The 14,122-nt window shown below is 34.6% G+C and overlaps 1 protein-coding gene across 2 annotated transcripts in view; it reads left to right on the forward strand.

Annotated features, from left to right (window-relative positions):
* LOC124533684 overlaps nucleotides 1–14,122 on the forward strand; it is a 100,801-nt gene that overhangs the window by 58,354 nt on the left and 28,325 nt on the right. For both annotated transcript variants that reach the window (XM_047109129.1, XM_047109119.1), the window contains exon 2: nucleotides 9,568–9,625. The gene's annotated coding sequence lies outside the window, so the exon portion shown is untranslated. The remainder of the gene's footprint in view (nucleotides 1–9,567; nucleotides 9,626–14,122) is intronic.

Below are 14,122 nucleotides of genomic sequence, written 5' to 3' on the forward strand. Positions count from 1 at the left end.
TTTTCTTGTTTAGTTTTACTTCAATTACATGTACGCGTTTGATTACAAAAATCTTTCACCAACGTATGTGTACTAAATTGATTGCTCTAAGAACAGCTTTGTGCACCATTTTTCTCCTTATAAATTAAGGTCATAGATAATTTAGATTATGTCCGTTCCTTTATTAACTAAGCCGACTTTCAAATATCGAACACTAATTTTTTGATAAAAAAATCTGGCTGTGAGGAGGAGCCGAGACCATCAGTATTATTAATCCTGCATGACAACAGACCAGGTACTATGCAGCTCATATACTTATTCCCAAACATTCAAAAACAATCTTTAGCCGCTTTGAACACTGTCCTTGATTGTGAATAGTTACGAACATGATATTGTAACGATGTAATCGTGCACTTCACGTCTCAGCAGACAGCACTCATTCTAATGAGGCTCCTTGGATTTGCAATGCAGATGAACTCGTTAAGAAGCGCATTAGACACTCGTTAGTTGGATATTTAAGTAAATGTCATCGCTCTAGAGTTTTTTACATCGACAGCTCAACGTAATATGCTGTGGTTCTAACTGGAATTATATGTACAGTCAGAGTAAGAAAACCCTCGTCAATTTTCAAATTTAGATATTCCTTTATTGAGGTTTAAACTCTTAGTACCTTTTCAATTTGAACATCAAATCATTGCGACGCAATATGTCATTTTCGGTCGGTAAAGCAGATTATCGCTGTTACTGAGCACACAAAAATAGATCTTAAGGTGACGAACCTTTTCTTACCCCGACTGTACATAGTAATCTAAGGCTAACATAAAACACATATCGAAAGTGGAATCTGTTGATGTTTCTATTATAATAAGATAACATAATGAACTACCTCAGAATTAATTCTGTGTGTATGTTTTCAACTGACACAAGGACGATGATTCAACGAGGATAAGATTGTTTGTTTCCTTTGTTCTTGTTTAATCTTTGATCATTATCGGTTTAATTTTTCCTTTTGGCAGTCTTGTACCATGATGTGTCCTGTGATTTGTTAACAAAATTAATCATGTCCAAACAAGATGTTCCTTCTTATTAGAGATGATTCAAAGTTCTTAAACAAACTAATACATTATTTCACTGCAGATTAAAAGATAACCAATACTATACCCATAGTTCTTATAGATGCGAAAATTAGTGAGGTAATCTATAGTTTCTTCATCTGAGACAAAACGTCAAAAGCACTTGTTATGAAATTTGACTTGGTTGCTTAGACCCGAGATATGAGCGAAGATATATTAAACTATAAAAAGTCTAAAAAAAATAGCCACGCAGCTGAAGTCATGGGAATCAGCTAATATATTAATTTCGGAATTATATCAATTTCCTCCTAATGTTTCATTAACATTCTTTCTACTAAGCTTAAAATCTTTACCTAAATCGTAAACGTTACTTAAATGGTAAAAACAGCCATTTGATAACTCAGATACTGATTACAAAAGGACTGAAACCGTCCAACTTCGCCCGTATACGACACACAATACTCGGCCTTAATCTGTCATGCACACCGCTCCCTAATGACAGAGGCCTCTGCAAAAAAAAAAATGTACATCCTAAATTTTCGTCACCCGATCTTAAATTGTGCGCATACAGTCCATTTTTGAATGTACCCGATTTAACTTTGCGTATAATTAAAGTTGCGTATGTTTGGTATTGTTGTGCCGTCATGCGATAGTGTGTTGCAATAGTCAGTCAAACAGTGTACATTGTACTGGATATCGGTTACACTCCGATTAAACGACCTCACAAGACCTCAATGGCTGTGTATTAGATTACGGTAACACTGAAACATGATAAAAACTTATTGTTCTTTTTTATATCGTGAAATGAATACATTCTCCTAGCCTACGAAGTTCATGCAATTTAATCATACGTAGCTCGAAATGGAACACTCGGAATATGTACAAATGTAGAATAATGGTCTGTAAATGCTGCTGCTGTATTGTAGCTCTTGGGCAAAAGAGCTCTCTCGGCGAATATTTGGAGCTATTTCAATGCGGGTCGGTGGTTTGCTATGAACCTTTTTCGAATAATATACAAATAAAAATAAAAGAAAAGCCTAAAAAGAAACATCTACATAAATAATGCAATAATATATATTTCTTTAATCATTCGCAAAAAGTATTCTATTTATGACACTTGTCCTGTTAAACCACACGATGTTCAGAGAAATGACACTGCAGAATTGTAATTATTTCCAAAAAGGAAATTCCTGTGAATCATTGCTCTACGATTACAAACGATCGTGTATTACCTCAACTTATACACGCTTGACCTCCATACATACTCATATCTGATGAGTCAACAAATACGGAAACAGTGCGTCTGCGTAGTTTTCACAAACTTATTTAAAGATTAATGATCGTCCGTCCAGCAAACGTAGCCTTTAACTTTACCTTATATGATTTTTAGTGGGGAATAATTGAAGAAGTAAATAAGTTCGAAGGCTCCTATTTTCTGTATTCAATATGAAACTGCAATAATACATAAGGAACCATAAATTGATACCGAAAAAATATTAGTAGGAATTTGTCCAAAAACTAGGCGAATTACCATCGCACACGATGCAACAACAACAACAGCAGCAGCAGCCTGCAAATTTCCCACAACTGGGCTAAGGGCTCCTCTCCATTGAGAAGGGAAAAGGTTTGTAATATATTACACCTCGCCGTTCCAATGCGGGTTGGTGGAATATACATGTAGCAGAATTTCTATGAAATTAGACACTACAGGTTTCCCCACAATGTTTTCCTTCACCGCCGAGCACAACATGAATTGCAAATACAAATTAAACACGTGAATATTTAGTGGTGCTTGCCTGGGTTTGGACCCGCAACTATCTATTAAGATGCACGTGTTCTAACCACTGGACCATCTCGGCTCGATACGTTTACGATACGTTTTTTTATCATTTTATCTACTCTCTTCGAACTGAACGAGGTTACCTCCTTGATTGTGATCCATTTCGTGAAATTTGCAAGCGCAAGAATGCCTGCATAAATCTCCAATATTCAAACTCCGAATAATTTTTCGCCGAAAAATGGAGATTCGTTTTATTTTGTTCGTAAATTGTTAGTTGAATTGGAACGGTTTTATGAGTTTTACCGGTTCTCATGCTTCTGGTTTTATAATGTATCAAAATTAATGTTGTAATACGTATGAAGTCTTACCGAGTATTATTTTAAGTAACAGTTTCGCTTTTAGTCGCTGATGGGAAATCTGTTATCGGCCGGATGCAAGACAGGCTTTTAATCTGTAGTACCGGATATTAAGCGAGCGCGAGGAAAATTATGAAGGGAATAAATAGAAAAAGGTTTTTGTGATTTATGAGCAACTACCCGATAACAGTTTCAATGCAAATGCTCCGGTCTTACAGCGAGCTTGTTTGTTCAACATCTCGCCTTCCGCATCGTTATCAAAACGAATACGTGTACATTTGTATTCGTACACATGTTGTATACACGAATAAATGGTTTACCTATTTCAGGTGAAAGTATATATAGGCTTTAATATTATAATCTATGTAATCTTAAATGTTAGACAAATATGTCATATTTTTTTGATAGGCGAACAAAATTTAATCAAGGGCGAGGTTCTTTTTTTAAATTAACTTAAACAGATAATACATAAAATAATGCACTAACTTTGACGTATTGAAGTGTGTGAATACTTTCACCTTCACACAAGACTCCTTTCGATAGTATATCATCTAGTGGTTATATTAAATCAAAATCCTATGGGTCCCACTATGTTTATTCGTCGTCATACATTAATATAATATGACGTGAAAATTCGTAAAACAGATGCTAGCTACGTGCTTGTTATTAGCATGCTAGTTACATCTTCATTTGTTTTGTATCAAGATTTTTATTGCTTACTGTGATATATACTTGGTGTATATTTTTTTAATGATTTGGATAGGTGGACGAGCCAATCATCTGATGGTAAGCCGGTTACCACCGCTCATAGACCAATGCGACACTAATCTTAGGATCTAAGATGTTATGTTCTTTCTGCCTGTACTTACACTGGCTCGTTTACCCTACAAAACAAATCACAACACTACTGAATCTACTGTTTAGCGTTAAAATATCCGATGAGTGGATGGCATCTACCCAAAATCTCGGAACAAAGCAAAGCAAAGTTATTTCCACACAAGACTACGCAAAAGTGATTATCAAAATTTCCACGAATTGAAAGCCATTAACACCACCGGTCGGATTTCCATAATCTCGAAATTAAACTCCGGCACTTTTATGTTTGCCGAATGTTTTAAACGAGTTAATTGCACAGAGTTCTATCACCAAGTAAAAACAAGTTAATTGAACAATTAATGTACCTTATATTTGCATCGATAAAGATACGAGATTGCCCAGTGGTTAGAACGCATGCATCTTAACCGATGACTACGGGTTCAAACCCAGGCAAGGACCACTGAATTCTTAATTTGTGTTTATAATTCATCTCGTTCTCGGCGGTGAAGGAAAACATCGTGAGGAAACCTGCATGTGTCAAATTTCATAGAAATTCTGCCACATGTGTACCAACTACCAACCGACCCGCATTGGAACAGCGTGGTGGAATATGTTCCAAAAATCTTCTCCTCAAGGGAGAGGAGGCCTTTAGCCCAGCTGTGGGAAATTTACAGGCTGTTGTTGTTATTTTTGTTGCATCGATACACATGCAAAGTCGCGAGATTATGGCGCTTGTTTACGTAGCTTTCGTTACCCATCTGTATCAATTAATACTTTAGAGGGAAAATACGGTAAGCCGTCGCCAGCTAAAAGGCTTCTTGTAACATTAGTAACACTTCTGTACACATTAAGCCTTTTTAGATATTAATATTTAACATTAATCGCTATCGATGGTATACGACGCTTATTTATAATATGCTTTTTGTTTTATTAGTAAATTAAATTTGAAAAAATATTTTTACAAGCGTTACAGTGTTGTTGTCTCTTTTTTATCGATGTGGTTAGAATGGGATAGCAAATGTTGCAGTATAACAAAACGTTTAACATTTAAATAATACAACTGACGAGTAAATGATCGCAGACCATTCGCGTTGATCTCGTTCGTTATTTAAATCTGCAATTACTTTGCGAATGTAACGAGTCGTATTCTACAAAATTATCGTTAATAATAGCGTTCGACTTGTCTCAATGTCTATAAAAATTGGACAGGCTTAGATTACTAGCTCTTGCGTCCAAAGCCTTTCTAAACCCAAGGTCGTGCTGGACAGCTAATGAAGGGCATAATGACAAAAACTATAAGTCATAAGAAATCGATTTCATTATTCGTGACGAAACATTTGTAGTTTTAAGCCATAGGATTTAAATATGTATTAAGAATATGATATACTAGCTGTCGACTGTGATTTGCTCGTGATTTAAGGATTGATCGTCAGATGTTATTCTTATCTAATAATTCGGCTCTGTTTACTTGTGTAACGATGAACGCGTAACAGATAAAGTAAGTGAATAATAATTAATAAATAAAGTTGAGTGATCTTCATTAGTGGAAATAAGACCCCGATTATACGGAAACGCTACGCAAATTATTATATCTGAAAAATTTATAGGCATCAGTTGAGACAATATGAGACAACATGAGACAACATCACATACATTACTCTGATCCCAATGTAAGTAGCTGAAGCACTTGTGTTATGGGTAAGTAATCAGAAGTAACGACGGTACCACAAACACCCAGACCCAAGGCAACATAAAAACTTATAAAGTTTTTCTCCATCGACTCGACCGGAATCGAACCCGGGACCTCGGAGTGGCGTACCCATGAAAACCAGTGTACACACTACTCGACCACGGAGGTCGTCGTCAGTGTCACATTTATAATATTACTATGGATGACAACACACTGATGGAACAATGATATATATATTTTTAATTGAATTAGTTATGATTATTATAAATAGAATAGATTTGCTCATTTAATACGTAAATGGCTTTTTTAGGGAATGTGGGGCCCTTATTGTTTACTGGTCACATACATACAACGCCAATGCGCCACCGACCTTGGGAACTGAGATGTTATATCTCTTAAACCTGTAGTTATACTCGCCCTTTTGACGCATAAATAGCGCAACGGTTTAAGGGTCGCCTAGCGATGTAAAAATCGCAGGATCGATCCTGACTCCTTGGGCTTTTGTCGTACCCACTCCTAAAACAAGTGATAAGCTCAAAAGCAGGGCTGAATAGGAATATTAGTAATTTCTTAATTAATTTGGTGCATCGCTAGCTTAGTACTCTTCATAAAAAAAGTAAGAAATACTAATTTCTCATTTGTACATCTCGTAGTAGTAGAGCTGAGATGGCCCAGTGGTTAAAATGCGTGCATCATAACCAATGACTGCGAGTTCAAAGCCAGGCAAGTACCACTATATATATGTGCTTAATTTGTGTTTATAATTCATCTCGTTCTGGCGGTGAAGGAAAACATCGGAAAACCTGCATGTGTCTAATTTCATCGAAATTCTGCCACATGTGTATTCCACCAACCCGCATTGGAACAGCGTGGTGGAATACGTTCCAAACCCTCTCCTTAATGGAAGAGGAGGCCGTATCTCAGCAGTGGGAAATGTACAGGCTGTTACTTTACTTTACTTTTACATCTAGTAGTATAATAATACGCCATATTTATTTTTGTATTATTTTACATGAGGATTATCGATTTATATAGTGTAATACTTAAACCGGTAAATATTGCAATCACTGACACAATTATATTTCTTTTTTTTTTATTGGATAAGAATACAGTTAATTTTGTTGTAATAAAATATCGTGCAGCACTTCTCTAACTATACCGTTCAATCGATCACGTTGACTTCTGCCATTTTTCGCCAGCTACAATAAATATATAAGTATATATTCAATAACGCTTGAACGAATATAAATGTATTTTAGGTATGATGTAGATATATACCTACATTTTCACTTTAGCTCTCAAATAAACATTATTCACACGATGTGCGATAAGCACTCGTAACGTCTAATCTATTGCTCTATGCAAGCCCGTCTGGGTAGGTACCACCAACTCATCAGTTATTCTACCGCCAAATAACACTACTCAGTATTGTTGTGTTCCGGTTTGAAGGGTGAGTGAGTCAGTGTAACTACAGGCACAAGGGACATAACAACTTAGTTCCCAAGGTTGGTGGCACATTGACGATGTAAGGAATAGTTAATATTTCTTACAGCGTCATTGTCTATGGGTGATGGTGACCACTTACCATCAGATTGCCCATCTGCTCGTCCACCAACCTATACCATATAAAAAAAAAACGCTTGAACGAATATAAATGTATTTTAGGTATTCACTTACGTTTTCACTTTAGCTCTCAAGTTAACATTGTTCACACGATGTGATAAGCACTCGTAACGTCTAATCTCCTGATCGCAAATTTAATACGCGTAGCGGTATATTAGATTTATTAGCCAATCACAGGCGTCCGAAGCCCTGTTAAACCTATAAGAAGATAGTTGTATAAATTCCTTTTGTGGCTTACAAAACGTAAGCTTAGAGATCAGACTCTGGACGTTGTTTGGGGTCATTGACTTCGGTCCGCGTCTTAAAACAAAGATCTAAGTCAAGTAATAATGTTTTTTGTAATTCTCCCTCTTTCATGACTGAACCTCACATACCCATAATAAACATTTCGCCGTCTTAATACTCTACGCAATCGTTATTGTATCGTTATTTATTTCTCATAATCGATGTGTACAATGCTTAAATGATAATGTAATATGAAAATAATAGATGTGATCTGTATTTCTAAACTTGTAAACATGCACATTACCAAACAAATGTATGTTTGTAAACGTTCATTATCACTGACCAATAACCATTCTCAAGTGTAAATTCAAACAGGATCTTTAACTCACCGACGAGGAAATCGTTTGTATTCAATGTCACAACTACAAATTAAAAGTTATATTAAAAACGCGTATATGATTTATAAAAGAAAAAAATAGTTTAAGTTTTTGTAATCCGGAATTTATCCGTATTTAATAGGTAGTTTAGCGTATGATTTAAAAGCAGACAACAGAAGAAATCGTTCTGTATAGAACACAACATTGATCCTACCCTGCAACAGCAACAACAGCAACAGCCTGTAAATTCCCACTGCTGGGCTAAAGGCCTCCTCTCCTTTTGAGGAGAAGGTTTGGAACATATCCCACCACGCTGTTCCAATGCGGGTTGGTGGAATACACATGTGGCAGAATTTCTATGAAATTTGTCACATGCAGGTTTCCTCACGGTGTTTTCATTCAACGCTGAGCACGAGATGAATTATAAAGAGAAATTAAGCACATGAATCAGCGGTGCTTGCCTGGGTTTGAACCCGCAATCATCGGTTAAAATGCACGCGTTCTAACCACTAGGCCATATCGACTCACTTCTTCTACCTACCCTAAACAACATTTATATTATCTATACTCTATTCCCAAACATAACAGGACAAAGCCAAATAAACAACATTTTCAGCAAATTTATGCGATATCATTGGTTGAGCTTAATTGAACCACCAATTTGAAGAAGGGAATAAACGCCACTTTTCGAGATATTCACTTTTATACACTCTTACATTCTTTTGACGTAGGGCTAAATATTATATATTTAAGGCAGGTCTGTCGGTTAATAAATCAGGATTGATATTTTATTAATAATCATTGATGTCCTATAAGTTTATAAGTTTTGTTTTATTACCTTCGTTCCTATTTTTTGGATTTATTTCCTTCTTTCAATTGGTGGTTTAATTAATCTATGATATTTGCGAAAAGATGGCGTTTTGAACGTTGACGAAACTGTTATTGGAATTACAGAAGTAAAATTAAAGTTGAAATAAGTGATTAAGTGCAACAATATTATATTATTAACAAAACAAAATTACTTTTATAACAAATTTATTGGAAGGACATAAAATAATAATCATTAACAACAAAATACTTCATTCAATTTCTGGTTTTCTAATAATATTACAAAACAGTAAAACAATGATACGCCTGACCGTATTTCGCGTCACGAATTTTAAAAGACATCTGTCAGCTTGACGCGTGGCGTTCGGAAAGTCACACTAATTCTCCTTATAATATTATACATAAATATATATTATCAAAAAAAAGCATAGTAGAGCACAATATAGCTGAATTAATAACAAAACGCATGAAATATGTAAATCTAAGGTTTTTTAAATCTCTTTGCCTAGCTCCAGTGGAACCTCTTACATAGTTCTTTTTTTACCTAAGGTTTAACTTTCATTACCTTAAGATAAATTAAAATATTTCCCTTCACCACCACTCCACCATCGTAAGTCAGGTAAAATTTCGAAACCATTAATATATTATGCAACGATTTATATTTAAATGAAACGAATTTAATAAGATATAATTAATTGTAATTAATTAATCCGATAGTACTTAGTATTCTGAATTTTTTATTTGAATCATTAAATGTTCAATACAAATGATTCATTAATTATAAATTTCATTTATATTTATTTTTTATATTTTGTTACAGGTGTGGCAACATCCGATTGACTTATGATTCGAAGGTGAATCACCGGCCGTCGTAATCGGTACGTATTTCAAAAAAACTTTTACTTTATAAATGTGTTAATGAATTGAACGATATATTAATTTTATTTTAGATATTGATCAACGATTGAAGGTCAAAGTTATTTATTATTTTACTCCCCCTGTCATTGGAATCGACTAAAGTCGTTTTTTTTTTAAGTCAGCATTTTATTTGAATTACGAAAACTCTTTTAAGTAGCACAAGGACAAACAGGGACGTTTACAATTTGAGAGATTGTGTTGCCCCCATTAATTACAATTTAATATATTAATTGCCGCCCTCTAGAGTTTCGATATCCTTTTAAACCTGAGCTTAAAATACAAGCGGTGTGGTCATATTTGGTCATTGAGAGCTGTTATTATTTTTTATTTATTTATAAAGAAAAGATGCCTTTTGTTTCAGTTAATTCAATTTAAGGGTTAATGGCTTTCCATGTTCTTAATGCGCCTGTTTTAACGCTGCAATTTGAAGCGACGTTGCCAAATTAAATTCAGAGACAGATTTGCATAAAGCCTTACCACCAATAATATAGAAATCTATACTTATATAAACTGCAAGTCTACACTGCAAGTCTAAATTGCAGAACCGATTTAGATAAAATTTATTACGGAGGTAGTTTGAAACAGTTATGTCATGTTACTTTTCTTCATTCAACTCTCGAAAGGGTTACATACGGGACGATGATTTGTGTGCCAACGTTACGACAGTAAGGGGCTTTGTTTTGTACTATGTAATGATACATAAATTTTTAACTTTGCCGTCTCGTAAATTCAAATCGTTTATAAAAAATACATTGGTGAAAAAAGCGTATTATTCGATACAAGATTTTGTAGATGATAAAAAAGCGTGGAATTAATACCTGTTGACTTCCAGGCAGGATATATTAATTTAATAATTGTATTAACTTAAAAATTAACTAACATGACTGTATTTTTTTAAATGTTTAAAAAGAGTAACTACTGATTTTCTTGCCGGTTCTTCTCGGTAGAATCTCCTTTCCGAACCGGTGGTAGCTTCACTTAATTGTTAAATGACGATTCAAAAGTGCTTGTAAAAGCCCACTTGAATAAAGTATACTTTGATTTTGATTTTGATTTTTAAATAATGTATTCTGAAAAATCTGATAAAATAAATAACTGAGTTACAGTCTTTAAAAATACCATTAGACGCTCGCTCAGCCATTCATTGTAAATCTTGAAAGCCGACTGTCCACAGACATAAATGTGCAAGAATATACAGATATATCCGTCCTTTGAAAGCCTTAAGGGCCTTTGAGGTTTCTAATCGGTCTCCTCGATTGATAAAGCCCTCTTGGAAGTGGTCGTTGTAACATAAGTACTGTCATTTCAAAAATAAATCGTGATCTTTGCTTTTATAAATTTTAAAATGTTATTTTAGTAACTTTAAGAGCAAAAATAGACACATGAAAAATGTAGCGCTGATTAATCTCGGAGTATTTATTTGGCTTTAGTCTACTCGCTCCACAACAACAACAACAACGGCCTGTCAATTTCCCACTGCTGGGCTAAGGCTTCCTCTTCCTTTGAGGAGAAGGTTTAGAACATATTTCACTACGCTGTTCCAATGCGGGTTGGTGGAATACACATGTGGCAGAATTTCTGAAATTAGACACATGCAGGTATTCTCACGATGTTTTCCTTCACCGCCGAGCACGATATGATTTATAAACGCTTAAGTGTGTGAATATTCAGTGCCTGGGTTTGAACCCGCAATCATCGGTTAAGGTGCACGCGTTCTAACCACTGAGCTACCTCGGCTCACTGTTCGCTCATTGGTAGTTAATTACGTCATCGGCTGCAACTGACCAATGAACATTGAGTAGGCCCAAATAAGTTCATTTAATATTGATTAGTTTTTCGAAAACTGAATATAAAAAAAGTTGGTGTAATTTATGCCTGTAGTCAGATGGAAATTGATATATGAAGAATTCCTCGTATTCTATTCATGGCTTAAATGTTATACTGGAAAATTACGAGGAAAATTTGATTTTAGTGTTAGCTTAAAATAAATCTATTGAAATCGTTAATTCACGAAAAATGGCCGTTGCATAAAATGTTCAACAAACCGCATACAATTTAGATAATTTATAACCATTTAGATTAGAGTATGTTGGTAGGTTTATAATTTAACTAAAATTGATCCGTGGTATTCGGCGTTCGCAGTCTCGTTTAATTTAGTATTAACTCTCGGTCCTCTCATTTTCTAGTGACATATAATTTGAAAATACACCGATTTTGCTCTCGCCAGGTTTTGGGATTAATTTATATTCATAATTTGGGCATAAAAAAAAATAAAAAGTAGCCTACGCCCTAAAAGTACCCCCTTTGAGTTCAAGCCTGATTCGTACTAATTTTCATTGAATTCGGTTAAGTTAAAGTTAAAGAGTAACAGACGGACAAACTTTTATTATACTTATAATTACTTTCACATTTATAATATTAGTATAGGTGATTAATATTAAACAAAACGCCATATGTCTACAGCTGTAACCGTTTGCTGATATAACTATAAATATAGTCAATTAAATGTTTATTTCAATTTATTTAAAATAATAAGCAATTTGTCAATTTCCATGATAACATAATTACCAAATTATTTAGTCTTATCTAAATTCGATCTTATCTGCGAAACTTCACTATCAATTTTTTACATAATAACACACCTTGGGGTGTAAATGGTCGCCTTTAGGCCTTTTCGAGTAATATTTTGCTAAGGTAAATTAAATGATCGATGAGAAAAAATAAACACACTGAGTTTCTTTTGTCGAATCTTCTTAAGGCTGAGGTGTTTGTTTCCAAATCGTTGGTAGATTTTTGAATTAAGAATAGCAAGTCTACTAATGGTCTCAACTCACTCGCTATTACGAGATTTTAATCACCAATGACGTAAGCTGTCAGCGGCAAATCTTCGCTACTGTTCGGAAATAAAGTCACCGAAATATTAGATGACAATATTTAGACGTAAACAAAAGAATGTGTACGAATTTGTCAAATTTGGTACACCATCTATGCTTAGAATAACACTCATTCCTCTTAATTATAATTAGTGAAATATTTACAAAAAAAAAATCACCTTTAGATGTATTATAAGCATTATATTATAAGCATTTTCCTACGAATATTTGCATAGTCACGATACATACGCTTCGTTGATAGCTTGTCAAGGATAGACTTCAGGAACAATGGCCTATTGTCTGAATGCCCTTTACGAAGACGAAATATGTACGTCTATTTTCTGAAACCGTCGTTATACTTTTGTCATTGATACCTTGAAACTGTGGAGTGGTCTGAAAGAATAGGACGATTAGACACTTGAATGTATCACAATTGAATTGAAGAACTTAACTGGTCCATATACGAGAATGCAGACTTATTACTGACGTCTTATTTTTAGTTCGCTATCACTCATAGTACTCAAGAATTATTTCTTGTAATTCTAGTTGTGATTCACTTCATAAGGTGCAGGCTCACCGCACCTCCCACGCTCATAATGCTTAGATGCCTTCTTCTGGAACATAACGTATTCTCAGAATCTCCACTTCTGTTCAGCGCATCTGGATTCCAAGCATGATGGAAAGACCTTGCTCTTTCGCCTATCCACTATCGTGTTGGAATTCCTTTCTATCGGATTATGATCAGTGAGATACAAAAGAGTGCATCAATGTGCGCGTATATTTCTAAACTTTTATATCTATTGCGCAATTGACTCCGTTGAGAATAGAGACCATTATACTGAATCCGTATTTAACCTACATTCGTTCACTTTTTGACTGACGATGACAATATAACGTCTTGCAACAAAGTTAGTCAAGTATTGAATATTATTTGAAATCTTTTTTCATATGAGTAAGAAATATATATTTTTTTTATGAATGTTAAATAAAAGTATCGATCAGTGAAAGTGATATGGAATAAAAACGATACAAAAACACGCTTTCCCTCTTAACGATACATTTTAGAAAACAGTAAGGTTTAAGTTAAGTACAAACGATACGGAACGGTTCCACGTGAAACACAGGGTTGCCAAAAATCAAGTATCCTGAAAATTTCACTTCCATAATTTTGAATTAGTAACATAGTTTCAAAAAAATATTTGTTGACTCTATATCTGTTCTTCGTCGTCTAAATTTATCATAGATAAAAAATACTTCCATTAGCCTTAATAACATTATACTCGTAGATTATACTGTGTAGATTATACTGTAATCTAATTTTCAGTATGAAAATACAATTGGGTTTTATGGGCTCGATGCTCAGGACACACCCATCCCGGTGACAGCCCTATGGATATGTTAATGCTCCACCTCATGTGGATCGGAGCGAATCACGCGCACCCAAAAAAATTAATGGCGTCACGGATCAGTGTACGCTATTGTGCAACTTAAATCATGGAAATAAGGTTCTATATTGCATGTTGTTTAAAAATATTGCATTATTTAAAATTTTACATACGAAGAAAGTAATTCGTTTGCTTGTTG

Source organism: Vanessa cardui, chromosome 1 (assembly GCF_905220365.1).
Source record: "Vanessa cardui chromosome 1, ilVanCard2.1, whole genome shotgun sequence".
Lineage (NCBI taxonomy): Eukaryota > Metazoa > Arthropoda > Insecta > Lepidoptera > Nymphalidae > Vanessa > Vanessa cardui.